Source organism: Ranitomeya variabilis, chromosome 5 (genome assembly GCF_051348905.1).
Source record: "Ranitomeya variabilis isolate aRanVar5 chromosome 5, aRanVar5.hap1, whole genome shotgun sequence".
Classification (NCBI taxonomy): Eukaryota; Metazoa; Chordata; class Amphibia; order Anura; family Dendrobatidae; genus Ranitomeya; species Ranitomeya variabilis.
In genome coordinates, this window is record NC_135236.1 from 311,488,828 (window position 1) to 311,516,167 (window position 27,340).

The window sequence follows — 27,340 nt, forward strand, 5'->3', positions numbered from 1 at the left end:
ATTCCTCTACCACAACATTTCACAAAGTTTCTACACGGGGCAGCACAGTGGCTCAGTGGTTAGCACTTGCTTTCCAGCGCTGGGGTCCTGGGTTCATATCCCACCAAGGACAACATCTGCAAGGATTTTTTATGTTCTCCCCGTGTTTGGGTTTCCTCCCTCACTCCAAGACATACTGACAGGGACTGCAATTGGGGACAGCAATAATACATGTAAAGCACTGCACTATATACTCAAAGCATAATAATACGGCAAGTACCCCTCAGAAACATTGCGGCCTTCTGTCCTATGCGGTTTATGTAGAAAGGCCTACTCGGATGTTCCTATAGTGGCCAATGCGAAGAAATCAATATTTCCATTTCAGCCATGGCTGAACATGGCAACAGTAACCCTTTAAGTGGGAGATTGTTGAGAAACGAAGTGGTCCTGATGAGATCACCGAATTTACTTTTTCACTGCCAAACTTATGCATAATACATCATGTTAAAGGGAACCTGTCACCCCCAAAATCGAAGGTGAGCTAAGCCCACCAGCATCAGGGGCTTATCTACAACATTCTGAAATGCTGCAGATAAGCCCCCGATGTATCCTGAAAGATGAGAAAGAGGTTAGATTATACTCACCCAAGGGCGGTCCGGTTCGATGGGTGTCGCGGTTCGGGGCCTCCCACCTTCTTACGATGACGTCCTCTTCTTGTCTTCACGCTGCGGCTTCGGCGCAGGTGTACTTTGTCTGCCCTGTTGAGGGCAGAGCAAAGTACTGCAGTGTGCAGGCGCTGGGCCTCTCTGACCTTTCCCGGCACCTGCGCACTGCAGTACTTTGCTCTGCCCTCAACAGGACAAAGTATGCCTGCGCCAGAGCCGCAGCGTGAAGACCAGAAGAGGATTCTATCGTAAGAAGATAGGAGGTCCCAGACCGGACCGCGACACCCATCGGACCGGACCGCGACACCCATCGGACCAGAACCGGACTGGGACCGCCCCTGGGTGAGTTTAATCTAACCTTTTTTTCTCATCTTTCAGGTTACATCGGGGGTTTATCTACAGCATTACAGAATGCTGTAGATAAGCCCCTGATGCTGGTGGGCCTAGCTCACCTTTGATTTTGGGGGTGACAGGTTCCCTTTAAATGTTTCCAAAGTGTCATTTCAAAGCTTAAGAGTTGAAAGAAATTATTTTATCATCATAAATGGTTAAAATTGCAAGTACTTCAACAAAACCAGCAACTTTGCAATTTACAGCTTATTAAAAACCCTCTCGATTCTCAAAAATGGAGGGATTTCCAATTTATTCCTGACTAATTACTTCTAGTGCTGCTGTGAAACTCGCGGATAGCTTGTTCGCTGGGTCCAGCTTCTGTGGCGCTCCTCTGATGCTATAAGAGAAAAGTGACCTCTGAGCACAGTTCATACCAGCGGCCCATGTCAATGGTCCAAAGAGTCAATAAGAGTGCATTGCCACCAGCAAGCCGTGTGTTCAGGAAGCACCATGGTCACAACTCCTTTATAGGGACTCTGTCAGCACAGAAGACTGTTCAAACCAAGGACAGGCGCTCGGAGCTTCACGGCGGGACCAAACACTTATATACACTTTCCTACCTGCTTAGTTAAAAATCAAATATATATATATATATATATATATATATATATACACAGCACAAAAAAATGAAAAAGAGTGGACTTTATTGCCCAAACGGTGTGGCGACGTTTCGGATGTGATGTCCTTTCTCAAGCTTGAGAAAGGATATCACATCCGAAACGTCGCCACGTCGTTTGGGCAATAAAGTCCACTTTTTTTCATTCTTTTGTGCGGTTTTCCTTTTTTTATCTTTATTTATAAGAGCCATTTGAATATTGGTTGGGGAAGCTTTGCACATTATTAAGGTAGTATTTGATGCTGTTCCAATATATATATATATATATATATATATATATATATATATATATATATATATATATATATATATACACACACACACACAGCTCAAAAAAATAAAAGGAACGCTTAAACAACCGAATATAACTCCAAGCAAATCAAACCTCTGTGACATCACTGTCCACTTAGTAAGCAACACTGACAATTTCACATGCTGTTGTGCAAATGGAATAGACAACAGATGGAAATTATTGGCAATTATCAAGACACACTTAATAAAAGGAGTAGGTCTGCAGGTGGGGACCACAGACCACATCTCAATACCAATGCTTTCTGGCTGATGTTTTGGTCACTTTTGAATGTTGGTTGTGTTTTCACACTCGTGGTAGCATGAGACGGACTCTACAACACACACAAGTGGTTCAGGTAGTGCAGCTCATCCAGGATGGCACCTCAATGCGAGCTGTGGCAAGAACATTTGCTATGTCTGTCAGCGTAGTGTCCAGAGGCTGGAGGCGCTACCAGGAGAAAGGCCAGTACACCAGGAGATGTGAAGGGGGGCCGTAGGAGGGCAACAATCCAGCAGCGGGACCGCTACCTGAGCCTTTGTGCAAGGAGGAACAGGAGGAGCACTGCCAGAGCCCTGCAAAATGACCTCCAGCAGGCCACAAATGTGCATGTGTCTGAACGAATGGTTAGAAACCGACTCCATGAGGATGGTCTGAGTGCCTGACATCCACAGATGGGGGTTGTGCTCACAGCCCAACACCGTGTAGCACGCTTGGCATTTGCCACAGAACACCAGGATTGGCAAATTCGCCACTGGTGCCCTGTGCTCCTCACAGATCAAAGCAGGTTCACACTGAGCATGTGTGACAGATGTGACAGAGTCTGGAGATGCCGTGGAGAGCGATGTGCTGCCTGCAACATCCTTCAGCATGACCAGTTTGGCAGTGGGTCAGTAATGGTGCGGGGTGGCATTTTTCTGGAAGGCCGCACAGCCTTCCATGTGCTCGCTAGAGGTAGCCTGACTACCATTAGGTACCAAGATGAGATCCTCAGACCCCTTGTGAGACCATATACTGGTGTGGTTGGCCCTGGGTTCCTCCTAATGCAGGACAATGCCAAACCTCATGTGGCTGGAGTGTGTCAGCAGTTCCTGCAAGATGAAGGCATTGAAGCTATGGACTGGTCCGCCCGTTCCTCGGGCCTGAATCCAATTGAACACATCTGGAACATCATGTCTCGCACCATCCACCAACGTCACGTTGCACCACAGACTGTCCAGGAGTTGGCGGATGTTTTAGTCCAGGTCTGGAAGGAAATCCTTCAAGAGACCATCCACCGCTTCATCAGGAGCATACCCAGGCGTTGTAGGGAGGGTCATACAGGCACATAGAGGCCACACACACTACTGAGCATCAGTTCCTTGTCTTGAGGCATTTCCACTGAAGTTGGATCAGCCTGTAACTTCATTTTCCACTTTGATTTTGAGAATCATTACAACTCCAGACCTCCGTGGGATATTAGTTGTGGTTTACATTGACCATTTTTAGGTTTTAATTTTCTCAGCACATTCCACCATGTAATGAAAAAAGATTTACAACTGGAATATTTTATTCAGTGACATCTAGGATGTGGGATTTTAGTGTTCCCTTTATTTTTTGAGAGATAACGGATTATATATATATTTATTATCACCCACAAACATATTTTGAAAGGAGATTTTCAAGTTTGGCATAAACCAGGTGTATCTATTCTAATTTTGAAGTTTATATTCCATAAGGATGACTAACGATAAAGAAACTTGACTACGTCATATACCCAGTGTAAATTAGACTTCGCACACCAGAGTCGTGCATGCCTCTAGGATATTATACAGCCAGAATTAGTTATTTAGTTATTCAATAGCGACATCATGGCCTGTGAGCCAATCAATAATTCATGCCCTCCTTGGATGCCTTGTGGAATCTCAATCCTCCCAATACCTGTATGTTTCCAATATATTGACCCGCTGGCTCGAATGCCGTAGACCAACTCATTCCGGCTTTGCTGCTGGGGACAAAGCAATACCCAACCCATGTACATTTCATGTTCTGCAAACAGGCACTGAGCGATGAAAACAGACAGATCATCAAAGCTATTATCTAAAAAAAAAATCACACCAGTCGATTTCTAATTATAGTTTTCATTTCTTTTGAGTGTCTGGTTTCTCTTGAAAACGCCTTTCTCAAACTCTGTTCCAAAATAACGCTGTTGAAAAGGTTCAATGTCACCGAAGCTTCTGGATGCAGGTATTACACAGGAAGCCTGTATGAAAGCAAATATATTTACCTACAAAAATCTCTAGCAATTGTGCTAGAGACGATAAAATGTAATTTAAAGTCCAGAAACTGAACTTCTGTCTTCTATATCTAATCTGCTGCCTGCATTCAGAGCGTGAATGAGGCATAAATGCTTATTAGAAATACAAAAAGGAAGAATATCCTAAAGCACTACAAAAAACTGGATAGATTACAAGGAGCAAACTACTATAAATGTGAGAGATTCACCACCCAGGCATTTTATTTTTGCCTTATTGCCCAGGCAATATTGAAATGGATTTGACAAAACCAGCGCTATATTTTTTTCCCTTTCATTACGCAGACTTCCATGGGAATAACAAGTGTTACACTGAAAGAGTATTGGCCTCATCAAGTCAGATCTCGAGGCGAAAACAGGGAAAACCGGTCAATAAGAAATAAAACGGAACACATTTATCAGCCAAGTCATTTTGGCTTTCTCTGGTCAATCAATATTGTGTGTCCTACATTACATCCAAGATATAAGACTTCTCCTCCAGACCCTGTGTACAGTAATTCAGAACACGTTTGGGGCACTCCATGTCTTTTACATCACTGAACAAGGTCAAAAAGGAAACAATTTTTTAAAATGTAACTGTTTACATTTGTTTTTTTTAAATACATAAATAGTACACGAGAATATAAGCAACTTTGATGTAGATTTTATCAGAGAAATCCACTTTCTCTTCCTGGACTAATTTTACATTCTCAAAATTCTCAATTTACATGTAAAAAAAAAATCTGTCTTCAGTGAATAGAGACTTTCAGAGTCTGCCCGAGATAAGAGATGAAAGTTGGTGATCGCACAGTTCTATGGAGAATTTGCAGCAGAACATCTAGCTACTCCAATCTCCATAGACTTTTGAAAGCACCAACCCATCTCAGTAATGTGGGGAGTGGGGGGGGGGGTTGGAATATCTTCACCAAGTACAGGTTTTACCCATGAATTGAGAAGGAACGATCAATCCAGGAGCAGCAAGGATGGATTCCTTTAGTAAGAAATATTACAAAGTTTACGCTCGTGTGTGCTGTGGATATAAAATATACATATTTGTGTTTAAAAAAAAAAAAAAAGATGGCATGCAGCCATGCCAGATGCCAATGGCTGCCCTAGCCTTCACCTTTTAACCCTTGTACAAGGATCTGGACTTAGGGTACCGTCACACAGTGCCATTTTCAGCGCTACGACGGCACGATTCGTGACGTTGCAGCGTCGTATGATTATCGCTCCAGCGTCGTAGACTGCGGTCACACGTTGCAATCACGGCGCTGGAGCGATGCCGAAGTCCCCGGGTAACCAGGGTAAACATCGGGTTACTAAGCGCAGGGCCGCGCTTAGTAACCCGATGTTTACCGTGGTTACCAGCGTAAAAGTAAAAAAAAAAAAAAAAAACGTACATACTCACCATCTGATGTCCGTCAGGTCCCTTGCCGTCTGCTTCCTGCTCTGACTGAGTGCCGCCGTACAGTGAGAGCACAGCACAGCAGTGACGTCACCGCTGTGATCTGCTCTCACTTTCCAGCCGGCAGACAGTCAGAGCGGGAAGCAGACGGCAAGGGACCTGACGGACATCAGATGGTGAGTATGTACGGTTTGTTTTTTTTTACTTTTACCCTGGTAACCACGGTAAACATCGGGTTACTAAGCGCGGCCCTGCGCTTAGTAACCCGATGTTTACCCTGGTTACCAGCGAACGCATCGCTGGATCGCTGTCACACACAACGATCCAGCGATGACAGCGGGAGATCCAGCGACGAAAGAAAGTTTCAAACGATCTGCTACGACGTACGATTCTCAGCAGGGTCCCTGATCGCAGTAGCGTGTCAGACACTGCGAGATCGTAACGATATCGCTAGAACGTCACGAATCGTGCCGTCGTAGTGATCAAAATTGCACTGTGTGACGGTACCCTTAGACAGGGACCCCTAAGCCAGGGCTACAGAGTCAGCTGCTGTTTGGTGGAGCAATCTGGCATGTAAAGTCAGGTAGCCGGGATTCGAACAGGAGGTATAAAATCAAAAAGTAAGCGGATAGTCAAAATTCAAGCCGAAGTCAGAAAACAGAAGGAATGAGATAGAAAACACTAGCAAGGACTAGAGCTTCAAGTCAGGTAAAGCAAGACATTGACTGGCAGTGGACGTCTGAAACCCAGGAGTTTAAAGGGGTGATCATGCAAATAAAAGGTAATAATAATAATAATACATTTTATTTCTATAGCACCAACATATTCCGCAGCACTTTACATTTAGAGGGGACTTGTACATACAATAGACATTACAGCATAACAATAAGCACATAGATCAAAACAGATACCAAGAGGAATGAGGGCCCTGAAAGCAAGCTTACAATCTATGAGGAAAAAGGGAGACACAAAAGATCCATGGTAACAATTGCTTTCATTGTTCAGACCAGCCATAGTGTAAGGCTCGGGTGTTCATGTAAATCAGCCTAAGTATGTAACAGTACAGACACAGAGGGCTATTAACTGCATAAAGCGTATGAGAACATGATGCGAGGAACCTGATTATGGTAAAAAAGTTTAATGGGCAACACAGGGATCGTTAGGTTAATGTGTTGAGACGGTAGGCCAGTCTGAAAAAGTGCGTTTTTAGGGCACGCTTAAAACTGTGGGGATTAATCGTATTAACCTGGGTAGTGCATTCCAAAGAATCGGCGCAGCACGTGAAGAGTCTTGGAGACGGAAGTGGGATTGGATGTGGGGGGTGAATGAAAGCTCGGAATCTAATGTGACCCCAAGGCAGCGGGCATGTTGCTGGGGAGTAATGGTGGAAACACACATGGAAATGGCAATGTCGGGCATAGGTAAATTAGTAGAGGGAGGAAACAAGTTCAGTTTTTGACAGGTTCAGTTTCAGATAGAGGGAGGACATGATGTTAGAGACCGAGGTAAGACAATTACTGGTGTTCTCTAAAAAGGCAGGAGTGATATCAAGAGAAGAAGTGTATAATTGGGTGTCAGCAGCATAGAGATGGTACTGGAAACCAAATCTACTGATTGTTTGTCCAATAGGGGCAGTATACAAAGAGAAGAGAAGGGGGCCTAGGACTGATCCTTGAGAAATCCCAACAGTAAAGGGAAGATGAAAGGAGGAGGAGGAGCCAGCAAAATATACAGTGAAGGAGCGGTCAGAGAGATAGGAGGAGAACCAGGAGAGAACGGTGTCCTTGAGACTGATGGAGCGGAGCATAGTGAGGAGGAGCGGATGATCCACAGTATCGAATGCTGCAGAGAGATCCAAGAGAATTAGCATGGAGCAGTGACCATTAGATTTAGCTGTTAGTAGATCATTAGAGACTTTAGTAAAGAAAGTTTCGGTAGAGTGTAATGAGCGGAAACAAGATTGTAGGGGGTCGAGAAGAGAGTTATCTGAGAGACAGCGAATAAGACGGGAGTGGACCAGGCGTTCCAGGAGTTTAGAGATAAAGGGAATATTAGAGACCGGTCTATAGTTAGCGGCACAGTTTTGATCGAGGGAGGGTTTTTTAAGTAATGGATGTATGATGGCATTCTTAAATGAGGGAAAGATACCAGAAGACAGGGGTTGAATATTTTTGTTAGACGAGTGGTGACAGCAGGGGAAGGGAACTGGAGGAGATGTGATGGAATGGGGTCACTGGTGCAAGTGGTTGGGTGAGAAGATGCAAGGAGCCCGATTACTTCTTCTTCTGTGACTGGTTCAAAGTCAGAGAGTGAGCTAGATGCAGTGAGGGAGGGAGGGCAGTGCATGGTATGAGGGGATTGGAAGAATTTCTTGTCGGATATGATCATTTTTTCTTTGAAATAATTGGCCAGATCATCAGCGCGGAGATCCGTGGTTGGGGCCTGCACTCTTGCGTTGACTAGATAATGGAGAGTGTCAAAGAGACGTTTTGGGTTTTTGGATAGTGAGGTGATGAGTGGTGAAATAGGTTTGTTTGGAGAGGTGAAGGGCAGAGTTGCATGTTTTAAGCGTTTAAATGTTTCTAACACTATTACCACTTTTGCAATTTGCTTTACTGGCACAATACCTTACACTTTTCCCTATCTAATGCCTAAATGTGTTTTGTTTTTTACTGCAGCTTCTGTAATGTTTTGTTTGAGAGGTGTCTCAAACGTAATGTTACAGGAGGCTCAGGCTGAACTTACTCCACGCAGTATCCATCACCCCTCCTACAACAGGATGACACAGGGGGCAGCACTGCAGTTACGCACTAGTTTCTTGCGTCTCTGCCTCCTTTGAAGACATCTGGATCTTGAGTGATTGATGATGTGGGAGAGGCAAGTGCAGCACTGGCACTGTGCTTCCATCTCCATGCAGCAGTAGCTTTGGAGAAAGAACACCTCAGGGGTAGAGACAGTCAGTCAGTGACACCAGCATAGGTGTCAGTCACTGCTCCCATCACCGCCCTCTGAGTGTGAGGGCAGGGCTAGAAGCTGTGGGGCGGGGATGGTGTCACTCACTGCTTTTATGTCGATCTCCTGGTGACATCTTTCACAGGAAAAAGGTAGAATGCTGGAGTGTGCTGCAGTCAACTCTCCCACAACATCCATCACGTCTTCAGAGGAAGGCGACAATGCAAGAAACCAGTGAGCAACTGCAGTGCTGCTCCCTGTGATATCCTGTTCCAGGAGGGCCAAGGACATTGTGGGGAGAGTGTGCAGCCACAGTCTCCTATGACACCACTCATCTCAACCAAAATGTAACAAAGTACAGTAAAAAAAACAAAACAAACACATTTAAGGATTAACTATATAGGGAAAACTGTAGGGCATTGTGTAATAAAGCAAATTACAAACATAGCTAGGGTGTAAGGATATATATTTTGAAAGTACATTTTAGGTGACGGACCACCTTTTGAAATAACAGTCACCCCTCCTCCATACAAGGCTCTCAGAAAGGAGTAATTAAAACCAAAACAACCCTATAGTTCCCTGATTCAGCGGAACCAAATGTCCAATTAGCAAAACAGGACTGATGCAGTCACCCACAAAAAAGGCGAGGTGCAGCCTAGGGTCACACAGGATACAGGAACCAGCACAGATGTTACTACTGTTATTTTTCCCATCTCACAAGTCTGTTCTCTGCAGCGCTTCTGAAAATGCTCGCAAGATACACTGCACAAAATAAATAAAGGGAACACAAACAAAATATAACTCCAAGTAAAATCAAACTTCTGAGAAATGAAAATGTCCACTTAGGAAGCAACACTGTTTGACAATTTCACATGCTGTTGTGCAAATGGAATAGACAACAGATGGAAATTATTGCCAATTATCAAGACACACTCAATAATGGAGTGGTTCTGCAGGTGGGAACCACAGACCACATCTCAGTACCAATGCTTTCTGGCTGATGTTTTGGTCACTTGAATGTTGGTTGTGCTTTCACACTCGTGGTAGCATGAGACGGACTCTACAACCCACACAAGTAGCTCAGGTAGTGCAGCTCATCCAGGATGGCACATCAATGCGAGCTGTGGCAAGAAGGTTTGCTGTGTCTGTCAGCGTAGTGTCCAGAGGCTGGAGGCGCTATCGGGAGACAGGCCAGTACACCAGGAGACGTAGAGGGGGTCGTAGGAGGGCAACAACCCAGCAGCAGGACCGCTACCTCTGCCTTTGTGCAAGGAGGAACAGGAGGAGCACTGCCAGAGCCCAGCAAAATGATCTCCAGCAGGCCACAAATGTGAATGTGTCTGCACAAACTGTTAGACTATCCTCATGGAGTTGGTTTCTGAGTGCCCAACGTCCACAGGTGGGGGTTGTGCTCACAGCCCAACACCGTGCAGGACGTTTGACATTTGCCACAGAACACCACGATTGGCAAATTCACCACTGGCACTCTGTGCTCTTCACAGATGAAAGCAGGTTAACACTGAGAACATGTGACAGTTGTGACAGTCTGGAGACGCCGTGGAGATCGATCTGCTGCCTGCAACATCCTTCAGCATGACCGGTTTGGCAGTGGGTCAGTAATGGTGTGAGGTGGCATTTCTTTGGAAGGCCGCACAGCCCTCCATGTGCTCGTCAGAGGTAGCCTGACTGCCATTACGTACTGAGATGAGATCCTCAGACCCCTTGTGAGACCATATGCTGGTGCGGTTGGCCCTGGGTTCCTCCTAATGCAGGACAATGCCAAACCTCATGTGGCTGGAGTGTGTCAGCAGTTCCTGCAAGATGAAGGCATTGAAGCTATGGACTGGCCCACCTGTTCCCCAGACCTGAATCCAATTGAACACATCTGGGACATCATGTCTCGCACCATCCACCAACGTCACGTTGCACCACAGACTGTCCAAGAGTTGGCGGATGCTTTAGTCAAGGTCTGGGAGGAGATCCCTCAGGAGACCATCCGTTGCCTCATCAGGAGCATGCCCAGACGTTGTAGGGAGATCATACAGGCACGTGGAGGCCACACACACTACTGAGCATCATTTCCTTGTCTTGAGGCATTTCCACTGAAGTTGGATCAGCCTGTAACTTCATTTTCCACTTTGATTTTGAGCATCATTCCAACTCCAGACCTCCGTGGGATATTAGTTTTGATTTATGTTGATCATTTTCAGGTTTTATTGTTCTCAACACATTTGACTATGTAATGAATAAAGATTTACAACCGGAATATTTCATTCAGTGATATCTAGGATGTGGGATTTTACTGTTCCCTTTATTTTTTTGAGCAGTGTAGTACTGAGGTATTGCGGGAGGACATAACGACGTGCTAGGAAAGATAAAGTGGCAACAAGTGGTGAAGCATTGGACTTTTCCATTTGGACTGCACAAGTTCTCCAGTTACAGTTTTTTTTGTCTTAATTTGTATAAACCATCATGGCTGTTAGGCTGCCGTCACACATTCAGTATTTGGTCACTATTTTACATCAGTATTTGTATTCCAAAACCAGGAATGGGTGATAAATGCAGAAGTGGTGACGTGTTTCTATTATACTTTTCCTCCGATTGTTCCACCCCTAGATTTAGTTTACAAATACTGATGTAAAATACTGACCAAATACTGAACGTGTGAACGTGGCTTTGCATGTGAACCCAGTGTAACTAATCAAGGTTTTCTCCGTAATACACAGTGCTGTACAAATAAGGCCATTTTTCCTAGTCTCTTCAACTTTGCTTGAGCCAAGGAGAAGTGTAAAGAAATGTATATTACTTTTTGGTTTCTAAAAGCATATACTGTATATACTCGAGTATAAGCCGAGATTTTCAGCCCATTTTTTGGGCTGAAAGTCCCCCTCTCGGCTTATACTCGAGTCATACCCGAGGGTCGGCAGGTGAGGGGGGGCGGGGGCTGTGTAATTATACTTAACCGCTCCCGGCGCGGTCCCTGGACGTCTCTACTTCTTCCAGCGCTGCAGCTTCTTCCTGTACTGAGCGGTCACATGGTCCCGCTCATTACAGAAATGAATATGCGGCTCCACCTCCCATAGAGGTGGAGCCACATATTCATTAATGTATGAGCGGTAACGGTGACCGCTCAATACAGGAAGAAGATGCAGCACCGTGGAAGAAGCAGGGACACAGCGCCAGGAGCAGGTAAGTATACGGGGAGGGGGAGCGCAGCGCGATATTTACCCCCCCTCTTTCCAGTGCGGCTCAGTCTTCATCGTCCTCTGGCAGTGACACTGAGGTCAGAGGGCGCGGTGACATAGTCAGTGCGCGCCCTCTGCTGAACGTCAGTGCCGAAGACGGAGCCGCACGAGGAGCAGGTAAAAGTGCCGGGGTCCTGAGCGACAGAGGTGAGTATGTGATTTTTTTTTTATGGCAGCAAAAGCAAATGGGGCAAGTGGCTGTGCAGAGCATTTGTATGGGGCCATAACACTTGTGCAGCACTATAAGGGGCAAGTGGCTGTGCGGAGCGTCTTATGGGGCCATAACACTTGTGCAGCACTATAAGGGGCAAGTAGCTGTGCAGAGCATCTGTATGGGGCCATAACACTTGTGCAGCACTATAAGGGGCAGGTAGCTGTGCAGAGCATCTGTATGGGGCCATAACACTTGTGCAGCACTATAAGGGGCAAGTAGCTGTGCAGAGCATCTGTATGGGGCCATAACACTTGTGCAGCACTATAAGGAGCAAGTGGCTGTGCGGAGCATCTTATGGGGCCATAACGCTTGTGCAGCACTATAAGGGGCAAGTGGCTGTATGGAGCATCTGTATGGGGCCATAACACTTGTGCAGCACTATATAGGGCAAATATCTCTATGGAGCATCTTATGGGGCCCTTATTACCCTTTATGCAGGATTATATGGGGCATATTTTAATATGGAGCATCTAATGGGGCCCTTCAAACTTTATGGAGCATTATATGGGGCTCCTGATTCAATATGGATATTCAAAAACACTTAAACTACTGATGTCTCAATTAATTTTACTTTTATTGGTATCTATTTTTACTTTTGAAATTTACCGGTAGCTGCTGCATTTTTCACCCTAGGCTTATACTCGAGTCATTAAGTTTTCCCAGTTTTTTGTGGCAAAATTAGGGGGGTCGGCTTATACTCGGGTCGGCTTATACTCGAGTATATACGGTAGGTAATTCTACTTTGATCTGTAATACGTAATGTTCTGCTGTTAAATACGGTATGTATTTCACACAATTTGTCACATCTGGATTCACAGTACATGAAATCTAATCACAGCACCCATAGCCAGAGGAAGGTGGAGCAGGACACAACTAATACCCCAAATATTAATAACAGCATGTAAATGAATCACAAGCTGTAATTATCCACCATGGGGTTTTTTAACTATTGAATCAACCTTTTCTTGCAGTTGTAAATCTGAAATACCAGTGACAGCGATGATGACATCACAAGGCTGATGACATCACAGACCTCACATGACATCACAATTGGCGTAGAATGTACGAAGCTCCGCACTGGAGCCATCTTGTGTCACTAGGACCTGACAGCTGGAAGGGGACAAGTCCAGGTAGGTCGCTGGAGGAGATTTACTGTGATGGGGTATTTAGTGTAACGGGCCTGGGGTAGATTTACTGTGATGGGGTATTTAATGTAATGGACCTAGGGGAGATTTACGGTGATGGAGGTATTTAGTGTAACGGGTCTGGGGGAGATTTACTGTGATGGGGTATTTAGTGTAACAGGCCTGGGGTAGATTTACTGTGATGGGGTATTTAGTGTAACGGGTCTGGGGGAGATTTAAGGTGATGGGGATATTTAGTGTAACGGGAATGGGGGAGATTTACTGTGATGGGGTATTTAGTGTAACGGGCCTGGGGTAGATTTACTGTGATGGGGTATTTAATGTAATGGACCTGGGGGAGATTTACGGTGATGGAGGTATTTAGTGTAACGGGTCTGGGGGAGATTTACTGTGATGGGGTATTTAGTGTAACAGGCCTGGGGTAGATTTACTGTGATGGGGTATTTAGTGTAACGGGTCTGGGGGAGATTTAAGGTGATGGGGATATTTAGTGTAACGGGAATGGGGGAGATTTACTGTGATGGAGGTATTTAGTGTAACGGGTCTGGGGGAGATTTACGGTGATGGGGTATTTAGCGTAATGGACCTGGGGGAGATATACTGTGATGGAGGTATTTAGTGTAACGAGTCTGGGGGAGATTTACTGTGATGGAGGTATTTAGTGTAACAGGCCTGGGGTAGATTTACTGTGATGGGGTATTTAGTGTAACGGGTCTGGGGGAGATTTACGGTGATGGGGTATTTAGTGTAATGGACCTGGGGGAGATATACTGTGATGGAGGTATTTAGTGTAACGAGTCTGGGGGAGATTTACTGTGATGGAGGTATTTAGTGTAAAGGGAATGGGGGAGATTTACTGTGATGGAGGTATTTAGTGTAACGGGCCTGGGGGAGATTTACTGTGATGGGGGTATTTAGTGTAACAGCCAATTATTTATTCAGGTGCTCAGTGTAGGGCAGATATTTTTATTCAGGAGCATTATAATAACACTTCTATCTGAAAGGGCGTTGTGTGGGGATGTGCTGCAGGAGACCGGAGAAGATGCAAGTCTGCAGAGACGGCTGTAGAGGAGAAAACTCATCATGGAGTCTGGATAAGATGAAAAAGAAAAGAAAGAACGACTCCAGAGACGTTATCTATCAGGTACCTGGATGTAAATGTTTTTCTTTGTGATGCTAACTAATTCTCAGATTTTTAGTTGTTGGAATTAAAGTTGGAAACCCCTTTACTGCTTCTGAGTCTTCACTCATTCCATGTGACTGCAGACTTCTGAATTCTCTCAGTGCGCACTGCACGCTGCCAGGATTCTCTAGTGTCAGCAATTTGTATACATGCAGTCACGTGCTGACTAGACATGTTCGACCTCACTCAATGAATTGAGCAAGGCCAGACACGTCTAGATGTAATGTAGCCAGAAGTATACAAATCACATGCTAGTGCTCCATACAGTATAATGGCCCCACATAGTCCCCATACAGTATAACAGCCACACATAGTCCTACATACATTATAATGGCCCCATATAATGCTCCAAACTGTAATGGCCTCACATAGTGATCTATATAGTATAATAGCCCCACATAGTGCCCAATACAGTATAATGGCCTCACACAGTGCTCCGTACAGTACAATTGCCCAACAATGTGGGGTCATCATGCTGTATGGAGCACTATGCAAGGCCATTATACTTTATGGAAGGTAATGCGGGCCCAAAATACTGTGTAAAGCACTGTGGGTCATTACACTGTATGGATCACTATGTGGGGCCATTACACTGTATGGAGCACTATGTGGGGACATTACACTGTATGGAGCAATTACACTGTATCGAGCACTAAGTGGGACCATTACACTGTATGGAGCAATATGTGGGGCCAATACACTGTATCGAGAATTGTGTGGGGCCAATACACTGCATGGAGATCTATGTGGGGCAAATACACTGCATAGAGCACTATGTGGAGTCAATATAGTGTATGGAGCACTATGTGGGGGCCTTTCTACTGTATTGAATGGCTCCACATAGTGCTCCATGCAGCATAATGAGCCCACATAGTCCTCCATAAGGCATAATGGCCCCACATAGCCCTTCATAATGTGTAATGGCCCACATAGTGCTAGGTACAGTATAATGGGCCTCGCATTGACTTCCATGCATTATAATGGCCTCGCATTGTGCTCCATACAGCATAATGACCCCACAAAGTGCTCTATACAGTTTAATGGCCTCATGGTGCTTTATACAGTATTATGGGCCTGCATTGCCTTCCATACAGTATAATGGCCTCGCATACAGCAAAATGACCCCACAAGGTTGGGCCATTGTACTTTATGGAAGGCAATGCAAGCCCATTATACTGTATGGAGGAATATGAGGGCCCATTACTGTTTGGAGCACTGTGGGATCATTATACTGCATGGAGCACTATGTAGGCTCATCATATTGTGGAGCACTATGTGGAGCCATTCCATACAGTATAATGGCCCCACAGTGCTCCATACAGTGTAATGGTGGCACATAGGGCTCTATACAGTGTAGTTGTCCAACATACTGCTACACACAGTTTAATGGCCTAACATAGTGCTACATACAGTGTAATGGCCCCACATAGTGCTACATACAGTATAATGGCCTAACATAGTGCTCCATAAAGTGTAATGGCCCCACATACTGCTCCAAACAGTATAATGGGCCCGCATTGCCTTCCATACAGTATAATGGGCCCGCATTGCCTTCCATACAGTATAATGGGCCTAGCATTGCCTTCCAAAAGCAGTATAATGGGCCTCACTTTGCCTTCCATACAGTATAATGGTCCTCACATTGCCTTCCATACAGTATAATGGGCTTGTATGGAAGGCAATGCAGGACCCATTGTACTGTATGGAGAACTATGTGGAGCCATTCCATGTAGTGGAGCCATTCCATATAGTATAATGGCCTCACATAGTGCTTAATACAGTGTAATGGCCCCACATAGTGAAGGCAATGTAGGGCCCATTATACTGTATGAAGAACTATGTGGCACAATTATATTGTATGGAAGGTAATACAGGACCTATTAAACCGTATGGAGGACTATGTGGTGCCACTATTCTGTATAAAAGAGGAATATTTGGGGCCCATTATACTGTACTAGATGGTGACCCGATTCTAACGTATCGGGTATTCTAGAATATGCATGTCCACGTAGTATATTGCACAGCCCACGTAGTATATTGCCCAGTGACGTAGTATACAGCACAGAGCCACGTAGTATATTGCCCAGCCACGTAGTATATTGCCCAGCGACGTAGTATATTGCCCAGCGACGTAGTATATTGCCCAGCGACGTAGTATACAGCACAGAGCCACGTAGTATATTGCCCAGCCACGTAGTATATTGCCCAGCCACGTAGTATATTGCCCAGCCACGTAGTATATTGCCCAGCCACGTAGTATATTGCCCAGCCACGTAGTATATTGCCCAGCCACGTAGTATATTGCCCAGCCACGTAGTATATTGCCCAGCCACGTAGTATATTGCCCAGCGACGTAGTATATTGCCCAGCGACGTAGTATATTGCCCAGTGACGTAGTATACAGCACAGAGCCACGTAGTATATTGCCCAGCCACGTAGTATATTGCCCAGCCACGTAGTATATTGCCCAGCCACGTAGTATATTGCCCAGCCACGTAGTATATTGCCCAGCCACGTAGTATATTGCCCAGCCACGTAGTATATTGCCCAGCCACGTAGTATATTGCCCAGCCACGTAGTATATTGCCCAGCCACGTAGTATATTGCCCAGCCACGTAGTATATTGCCCAGCCACGTAGTATATTGCCCAGCCACGTAGTATATTGCCCAGCCACGTAGTATATTGCCCAGCCACGTAGTATATTGCCCAGCCACGTAGTATATTGCCCAGCCACGTAGTATACTGCCCAGCCACGTAGTATATTGCCCAGCCACGTAGTATATTGCCCAGCCACGTAGTATATTGCCCAGCCACGTAGTATATTGCCCAGCCACGTAGTATACTGCCCAGCCACGTAGTATATTGCCCAGCCACGTAGTATACAGCATAGAGCCACGTATTATATTGCCCAGTTACGTAGTATATTGCCCAGTTACGTAGTATATTGCCCAGCCACGTAGTATATTGCCCAGTGACGTAGTATACAGCACAGAGCCACGTAGTATATTGCACAGCGAATTAGTATACAGCACAGAGCCATGTAGTATATTGGCCAGTCACGTAGTATATTGCCCAGCTACGTAGTATATTGCCCAGCCACGTATGTCACAGGTTAAAAAATAAACATATACTCACCTTTCAGGGACCCTTGTAGTCCTGTCGCCTCCTTCTCGCGCAGGACCTGTGATGACGTCGTGGTCACATTACCGTGACGTCATAGCAGGTCCTTCTCGCAGACCATCCTTGGCACCGGAACCTGCCGCTTGCATGGAGCGGTCACCGGAGCGTCGCAAGGAGCGGGAAAGGTGAGTATATAATGATTTTTTATTTTTTTTATTTTTTCTAAACATTAGATGTTTTTACTATTGATGCTGCATGGGCAGCATCAATAGTAAAAACTTGGTCACACAGGGTTAATAGCGGCAGTAACGGAGTGAGTTACCCGTGGCATAACGCGGTCCGTTTCCGCCGGCATTAACCCTGTGTGAGCGGTGACTGGAGGGGAGTATGGAGCGGGCGCCGGGCACTGACTGCAGGGGAGTAGGGAGGGACTAATCGGACTGTGGCCGTCGCTGATTGGTCGCGGCAGCCATGACAGGCAGCTGGCGAGACCAATCAGCGACTTGGATTCCATGACAGACAGAGGCCGCGACCAATGAATATCCGTGACAGACAAAGACAGACAGAAAGACAGACAGAAAGACGGAAGTGACCCTTAGACAATTATATAGTAGATGGAGGACTATGTGTCTTTCATTATACTGTGGGAGGATTACAGTTGGGGAATCTTACTGGCATGGGGTCACCACACATTGTCAGGGAAAAGGAGGGAGGGGGATACAGTAGGGGTCACCATTATGTGCATGTGGAGGGTACAGTGGAGGAATTCACAGTGGTGTGGTGTCTTATTGTGTTTGGGAGGCACTTTATTAGCATCATACTATATTATCTGCATTATTCAATGTATTTTATCCTTTGTTATTACTTATTTAAATTAGGCCATTTGATTTTTACTGCTCTGTAATAACATTATTTAAATATGGTAAGTTCTATTAATTATTTTGTACTTTGTCCATGGGACAACCCCATTAATTTTGTTTTTTATATGTAAATGTTCATCGTTATATTTGATGATAAGGAAAACTTGCTCAGTTACAGACATTTATTAATGAATTTCAAGGTTTCTCGCGACTGTCTCCAAACTTTTAATCTTGCCCCTCTGTGTATTTGAGTTTGACGTCCCTGGAATAGAATGTTCAAAGTTCTAAGCCTGAATCATTTTGTGTTTTTAGACCCAGACAGTTTGAAGATGACCGGCCCAGGTAAGTATCTCTTCAGACAGTTTTGGGGGCCTGTTCACACTTTATGTAGCTGAAGGTGTTTATGGTGAAGTTCAGAACTTTACCATTTATCCCCCACAAAATCAGAGACAACACCTCTGTGTTCATTACTATGGTTATCAAGGTGATGCCTTTACAGAAAGACATTTCTAAGAAATATCTCTTTGGCCTCAGATGCTAACGTTTGTTTTTTGCGTCCGAGAAAAAAATGGACCGCACTGGGTCCAAATTTCAATCAATTTTGGTCCCAGTCTCTATTCAGTGTGGAAACAGATTTTCTCATACGCAAAAATAAATAATAAAAATTACTGCTACTTACCAGGAATTTGATTTACCGGAAATCCATAACGGCAACCGAAAAAAAGGGATTTACCCTATCATTGGACAGGAAGCCAAGAGCTCAAAATAAAAAAGGCAAATCCCAATTGCTCCTTCAACGGAGTTTCCAGAAAGTCAAGTAGGAGTCACCGAATTTATTATCATTCTTGTTATTATAAATTCACTCAAGACCATTCTTCATTGTGAGAAGAGAAGACGGAGATCCACCAACAACCATAAGCCAGAGGGAGGGAAGAAATAGGGGTGCCGTAATGGGTTTCAGGAAAATCTAATTACCGTTAAGTAATTATTTTTCCCACCACCCATGACCAAGGAACCCTCTGATAGGTAAGATCTTACACCTGAAGAAAGATCCCAAGATTATCCTAGTTCAATGGATAGTGTTTAAAGAAAGTAGGTTGTGAAAGTTTTAGTTTTAGATATTCTCCAATCAAGATAGGAGGATCAACTGGACGTACACTAATTTTGCTCAGATCAGCCATACAAAATGCCACCAGGAAACTAAATGGTTAAATGGGCAGCCCACCCAACGCAGGGCCAGACCTGAGGCGGGCAGGCGGCCCACCATACCAGACATGAGGCCAGACCCGAGGCGGGCGGCCCACCACACCAGACACAAGGCTAGACCCGAGGCGGGCGGCCCACCACACCAGACATGAGGCCAGACCCGAGGCGGGTGGCCTACCAGATACGGGGCCAGACCCGAGGCGGGAGGCCCATCACACCAGACACGAGGCCAGACCCGAGGCGGATGGCCTACCAGACTCAGGGCCAGACCCGAGGCGGGAGGCCCACCAGAAGTCCACCAGACGCAAGGCCAGACCAGAGGCGGGTGGCCTACCAGACGCTGGGCCAGATCTGAGGCGAGCGGCCCACCACACCAGATGCAAGGCCAGACCCGAGGCGGGCGGCCCACCACACCAGACACGAGGCCATACCCGAGGCGGGCGGCCCACCACACCACACCATACACGAGGCTAGACCCGAGGCGGGCGGCCCACCACACCAGACACGAGGCTAGACCCGAGGCGGGCGGCCCACCACACCAGACACGAGGCTAGACCCGAGGCGGGCGGCCCACCACACCAGACACGAGGCTAGACCAGAGGCGGGCGGCCCACCACACCAGACACGAGGCTAGACCCGAGGCGGGAGGCCCACCACATCAGACACGAGGCCAGACCCGAGGCGGGAGGCCCACCAGAAGCGAGGCCAGACCCGAGACGGGTGCCCTACCAGACGCGAGGCCAGACCCGAGGCGGGCGGCCCACCACACCAGATGCAAGGCCAGACCTGAGGCGGGCGGCCCACCACACCAGACACGAGGCCAGACCCGAGGCGGGCGGCCCACCACACCAGACATGAAGCCAGACCCGAGGCGGGCGGCCCACCACACGAGACTAGACCCGAGGCGGGCGGCCTACCACACCAGACACAAGGCCAGACCAGAGGCGGGTGGCCTACCAGATGCGGGGCCAGACCCGAGTCAGGAGGCCCACCACACCAGACACGAGGCCAGACCCGAGGCGGGCGGCCCACCACACCAGACACGAGGCCAGACCAGAGACGGGTGGCCTACCAGATGCGAGGCCAGACCCGAGGCGGGCGGCCCACCACACCAGATACGAGGCCAGACCCAAGGCGGGTGGTCTACCAGACGCGGAGCCAGACCCGAGGCGGGAGGCCCACCAGACACGAGGCTAGACCCGAGGCAGGTGGCGCACCAGACCCGAGGCGGGCGGCCTACCAGACCAGTCGTGAGGCCAGACCCGAGGATGGAGGTGCACCACACCAGACACAAGACCAGACCCGAGGCGGGCGGCGCACCATAGCAGACACGAGGCCAGACCCGAGGCGGGCGGGCGGCCCACCATACCAGACACAAGGCCAGACCCGAGGCGGGCGGCCCACCACACCAGACACATGGACAGACTTGAGGCGGCCAGCCCACCACACCAGACTCCAAGCAAGCAGCCTACCACACCAGATGTGAGGCCAGACCCGAGGTGGATGGCCCACCACACCAAATGTGAGGCCAGACCAGAGGCTGGCGGCCCACCAGACGCGGGGCCAGACCCGAGGCGGGCAGCCCACACCAGTCGCTAGGCCAGAACCAAGGCGGGCAGCCCATCACACCAGTCGCTAGGCCAGACCCGAGGCGGGCAGCCCACCACACCAGACGCGAGGCGGGCAGTCCACCACACCAGACACGAGGCCAGACGAGAGGCGGGTGGCCTACCAGACGCTGGGCCAGACCCGAGGCGAGCGGCCCACCACACCAGATGCGGGGCCAGACCCGAGGCGGGAGGCCCACCAGAAGTGAGGCCAGACCCGAGGCGGGCGGCCTACCAGACGCAGGGCCAGACCCGGAGGTGGGCGGCCCACCAGAGGCGGGGCCAGACCCGAGGTCAAACGTGAGGCCAGACCCAATGCGGGCAGCCCACCACACCAGTCGCTAGGCCAGACCCGAGTCGGGCAGCCCACCACATCGTGAGGCCAGACCCGAGGTTGGAGGTGCACCACACCAGACACAAGACCAGACCCGAGGTGGGCGGCGCACCATACCAGACACGAGGCCAGATCCGAAGCGGGCGGGCGGGCCCACCATACCAGACACGAGGACAGACCCGAGTCGGGCGGTCCACCACGCCAGACACGAGGACAGACCCGAGGCGGCCAGCCCACCACACCAGATTCGAAGCAAGCGGCCTACCACACCAGATGCGAGGCCAGACCCGAGGCGGGCAGCCCACCACACCAGACGTGAGGCCAGACCCGAGACGGGCAGCCCACCACACCAGAGGCGAGGCCAGACCCGAGGCGGGCGGACCACCACACCAGACGCGAGGCCAGACCTGAGGTGGTCGGCCCATCACACCAGAGACAAGGCCAGAGCTGAGGTGGTCGGCCCATCACACCAGAGACAAGGCCAGAGCTGAGGCGGGCGGCCCACCACACCAGACAGGAGGCCTCTCCAGGACTCATTCAGCATTACATGGCCCCCAGTGATAGGATGGGTGACTATGTAATAAATGGATCTTCTGAGTCTTCAAGAACCCGATCTGCTCTTTGTATTGGCTCCTTACTGTGCCTAAGAGGGAGATCATAGTTGGTTCTCACCCTCTATTACATCCATATATTTTAATACCTACAGGGATGGTATAGTTGGTACTCCATGTTGTTGTTGGGTATTCTTACCATTGATGTTCACAAACCATAGCATTTTGTAACAAAACTTCGCAAAGTGCTAGTGTTCTCTGTTGTCAGCAGTTTTGCTCGCGATCAGGAATTCCAGTATGGAGTCCTGTGTGTTCCTTTAGTATGTAGAGCAGTAAGTGACATGTACTAAAGGAAGTGTCTCTTATAGGAATTGGCCAGACATTGGAAGGATGATTTATTACCTACTAGTCATCCTGTCCTTTACCACTCATCAGTCTTAAAGAGGTTGTCCGGTCACAAGATATTGTTGACCTATTATTGTAATTTGTGATCAATGTAAGATCAGTGGGAGTCCGACACTCGGCATGCCTACAAATCAGCTGTTTAGCCCCAATGGTGGTCGGAGGTAAACACTCAACTGCACTGCACAGCTTCATTCACAGTGTAGTGGCCGCTGCTGGGTACTGGAGATCAGCCTCTATTCAAAAGGACAGCTCATCATTATCAAGTGACCGGACAACTCCCTTAAAGTCCGCAGACACAAGTCACTTCTTTGGAGGCTCTATTATATTTGCCAAAAATAAAAATGATGCTGCATGCAATGCAATGGATACTTTGGCATTACCCAACAGACCCCGATAAAAGTCAACGGCAACTTATCTCTGAGCTAAAAATGTTGAAATTCAACATGCTGGATCCTTCTTTCCCTGACATCATCTGTCGGGAGAAAGTTGGAAGGTCCCCCATGCTCATGAGGTGGGCGGATGTTCCCTCCAAAATCAGCGAGTCCACCATCTTATCTAATATGTATGGGGGTCTTTAGCTTGCAGAGGGTATATTGTATATTAGTCTGTAAGAGCAGAGTATCCACTGTACTAGATTGTGAGCTCCTATGAGCAGGTTGCATGTCTTTCTTTCCAGGGTCAGCTCTCCTGAGCTTATAATTACATACAGCAATATGCAGCAGGACAGATGAGATCCAGGGAGATATCCGATCGCCAGAATTGGGGTCAGGAAGGAATTTTTTTCCCCCCTGAGGGGGGTTTCTTCGCCTTCCTCTGGATCTTTGGGTCCAGTGGTTCTCATCAGGTCCGCAATGTCCGCAGCAAGTTCTGTGGTCTCCATCGGGCCTGACCTGAGAGTCATTGTGATCTTTTATTTATTAAAGCGCCGGTAATATTTTCATTACAATGTTGCTTATTGCTATTCCAATAAAAAAAAAAAATAATTACAAATAATATATTGTGTCGTGTGTTTTATTTGTGTGCACTTCACCCTACACAGTGACAATGATGAGAGCGATCGCCGACACTCAATACTACAGACTTGGCTGCTGATCCGGCAAATAATGAAGTGTCTCATCTGCTATATACATGGCTGCTGCAGGACCAGGGCTATAGGGGGCACTGTATACATAGAGACCAAGTTACATCACTAATGTTATGGGGGTCGGTCTCTGTAATGGGGTCCTATATAACATAGTACCTGAGAGACTGAAGACGACACAGAATACAAGAGACACAGGAAAATAGGAACATGGCCAAAGAGGCGTCTCAGGGTGCAATAAGTAGCCATGGGGCCCGGGACACTAGGGACTCACTCAGAAATTAGCACACTGGTCCATTCACCAAGATCGGCTATAGGAAGTAAAGCAGATACTCGGGAGGGATTTGTGCCAAATTTTGCACCTATTAGAATAATATAGATACATGATTGTTGTTAAAGGGAATCTGTTAGCAGATTTTTTTTTTTTTTTATTATGGAATCTGAGAGCAGCATGATGTAGGGACAGAGAGCCTGATTCCAGGGATATATCACTTGCTGGACTGCTTGATGCAATTTTGATAGAATCCCTGCTTTCTGTGTTGTAAAAGTAGCAGTGCTCAGAATGTTAAGCCCTGTGTAACCCCGCCCTCACTCCTGATTGGCAATTTCCTGTGTACAAACTGCAAATCAATAGTGAGGGCGGGGTTACACAGATTAGCCTGACTGGCCTGCACCTGAGACGTAGTCCAACAGTGATAATCTGCTGCTGATAAAACACTGATTGTATTGAAACTACAGCACACAACCTAATAAGTGACACATCCCTGGAGTCAGGATCTCTTGCTGTTCTCAGATTAAATAGCAAAAACCGACTGACAGATTCCCTTTAATCATGTACATGTCCTGTCTGACATCTCCCACAGCAATGTCATCAGTGTCGCTCACCACCTTTGCAGATGTGAACGGCGCTGGACTGCCCCTTTATGTCTAATAATTAGCTGCAGAGCTGGCCTACATTAGGCCGGATTCAGAACAGTGGTATTTACACCAAGTAAAAAAAAAAAAAAACATATTTATGGAAACTGGCAGGTTCTGTTTAAATGGATTTTGGAATACTGAAATGGATGACCATGACCGTATCACTGAGAGGGCACCCCAAAGGCCAATTTTTTGTACCACCAAATAAACAAAATTACTGACTGAGGTGGAAAAACACAATATAAAATATAAGATTTAATAATAGCTACCGTAAATAAAATTAATACATTTAACCACCGTGCTTGTGTGTAGTCTATCCACCTTTCCCCTGATGACAATCAAACCATGGTATTATAGTGGATACTAATAAAGTTTAAAATACGGCACTAGGATATCAAGGATAAAAACGGATAATAATAAATCCTACAGAGAGATCTTATCACAAATAAATACCTCCCACACTGTATCTACAGTGGAGAGGGATAATCAATATGATATCCCATAATTGAGGAAAGCACCTTGTGAATACTGCACTGAGCCCTTAATTCAATAAGCTAATAGTATGTCAATTCTTAAACTTTACTTAAGGGCCCTTCCTACATTATGGATCATCAGTTTAGCTGCTAGGACCCTGATTTTATAGTCCTTAGCACCTAGGTACTGTCGCCTCGACGCGTTTCGCCTCACACTCTGCTACCGGGCACATCAGGAGGCTATTTTAGACATTTTGGGCTATTTACATGCAAATCGGAGCATTACACACCCAGCCACGATATGAGCCACACGCGGTGGAACGGAGGCCCGACTTATATAGAGAACATTCTGCCTCTCGCCCCCGACACGCACACACACTGGCCAATCCAGAGCTCCCTAACACGGAGCCAATCAGGAATGGCCAAGTACACTGTGTTCCAAATTATTATGCAAATAATATTTCCTCATATTTTCTCTAAATTACCTATCTGAATTGCAGTCATTGTTATTTTCCAGTCATCTACTATTCTAGTATAATTGCAATGTTTTGGAACAAACTGCCTATGAAAACAGTATCTTTTTAAAAAAAAAAATAAACACTCAAAATGCATGTTCCAAATTATTATGCACAGCAGAGTTTTCAACCTTTTATTTATTTTGAACAAAAAAATGGTCAATTGTGAAGTTATAAGCATTATCAGCTTATTACAAAATGAAATCAAACAGTTTTCAAGTGAAAACTTTATTCTAGGTGATGTTACATTTGCACATAGGACCCCTTGTTCGAAAGAAGCTCCTGAACTCTCTCGTCCATTAAATTTGTCAGTTTTTGGATGGTTTCTGCTTCAATTGTTTTGCATGTGGACAAAATACCCTCCCAGAGCTGTTGCTTAGATGTGAACTGCCTCCCGCCATCATAGACACTCCTTTTGATGATGCTCCAGAGGTTCTCAATGGGGTTGGGGTCAGGGGAAGATGGTGGCCACACCATAAGTTTGTCCTCTTTTATGCCCATAGCAGCCAGAGATGCAGATGTGTTTTTTGCAGCATGAGACGGTGCATTATCATGCATGAAAATGATCTTGCTGTGGAAAGCACGGTTCTTCCTCTTGAACCATGGCAGGAAGTGTTGATTTAGAAACTCCACATAGATTATGGAGTTCATCTTTACCCCTTCAGGGATCATAAAGGGGCCGACAATCTCTCTCCCCATGATTCCAGCCCAAAACATTACTCCACCTCCTCCTTGTTGGCGCCTTAGCCGTGTTTTCATGGGGTGTCCATCAACCAGCCATCCTCCACTCCATCCATCTGGACCATCGAGTGTTGCACGGCACTCATCGGTGAACAAAACAGTTTGGAAGTCAGTCTTCTTGTATCGTTTGGCCAACTGGAGCCGTTTCTGCTTGTGTGCAGTGGATAGAGGTGGTCGACAGGATGGCTTACGCACAGCTGCAAACCTCTGAAGGACCCTGCATCTTGTTGTTCTGGGGACGTTGGAGGCACCAGCAGCTTCATAAACTTGTCTGCTGCTATGACCAGGCATTTTTGCAGGTGCTCTTTTAACCTTACGCAATTGCCTGTTGGAAAGAGTCCTCAATTTTTCCTTAGCACGCACACGTGTGCTGGGAACCAGCTACATACTTCTTGATTGTGCGATGATCACGATGAAGTGTCTTGGCAATGTTGATTGTAGTCATGCCTTGACCTAAATACTCCACAATTTGTTGCTTCTCAGCAGCCAACACATCCTTTTTCTTTCCCATTTTGGCAAAACATGTAGGCTGCTTAATAATGTGGAACAGCCTTCTTAAGTAGTCTTGCCTTTATTTGGACACACCTGCCAAACTAATTTACACAGGTATCTGCAATTGCTTTCAGTGATATAAAGAGCCCTGACACACATCACCATCAATGAGTTTAAATGACAAACAAAAAAATTCTAACCTTATCACTCCTAAACTCTTTGTGCATAATAATTTGGAACACAGTGTATAGTAACGGTGCAATCGCGCCAGCAGGAAGACGGCCGTCACCAGGTAAGCAATACACAAAGACTCGCAGAGGAAATTAACTCTACAATATCAAGTAGCGATTGCAAGATAAAGCGCTGCTTATCATTTTGGATAGATCTAAGGTAACCTGCAGGTATACATGCCTGTAAATGGGGTATCCTCCTTTCTCCTAATGTCCTCTATATGCTCCAGAATCCGTTTTCTAAGTTCACGTATGGTTTTACACACACACACGCACACACACACACACACACACACACACACACACACACACACACACACACACACACACACACACACACACACACTTTAAAACATGAACATTTAGAGAGGTAAACAATGTCCTCATTACAACAATTAATAAATCTTCTATTATAATAAACTTTTCCAGTTGTATCGCTACTAAATTT

The 27,340-nt window shown here is 46.7% G+C and overlaps 1 protein-coding gene and 1 long non-coding RNA gene across 6 annotated transcripts in view; one reads left to right on the top strand and one right to left on the bottom strand.

Moving 5' to 3' along the window:
* USP6NL (USP6 N-terminal like) overlaps positions 1–27,340 on the bottom strand; it is a 239,042-nt gene that overhangs the window by 146,543 nt on the left and 65,159 nt on the right. The gene's annotated exons all lie outside the window — the stretch shown is intronic.
* LOC143775870 (uncharacterized) lies at positions 13,088–23,598 on the top strand. 2 transcript variants are annotated; one of them, XR_013215723.1, is made up of 4 exons: positions 13,088–13,160; positions 14,180–14,319; positions 18,652–19,365; positions 19,436–23,598. It is a non-coding gene; the product is annotated as an uncharacterized LOC143775870 (long non-coding RNA). The 2 variants fall into 2 exon arrangements; XR_013215722.1 differs by having other exon boundaries at positions 18,652–23,596.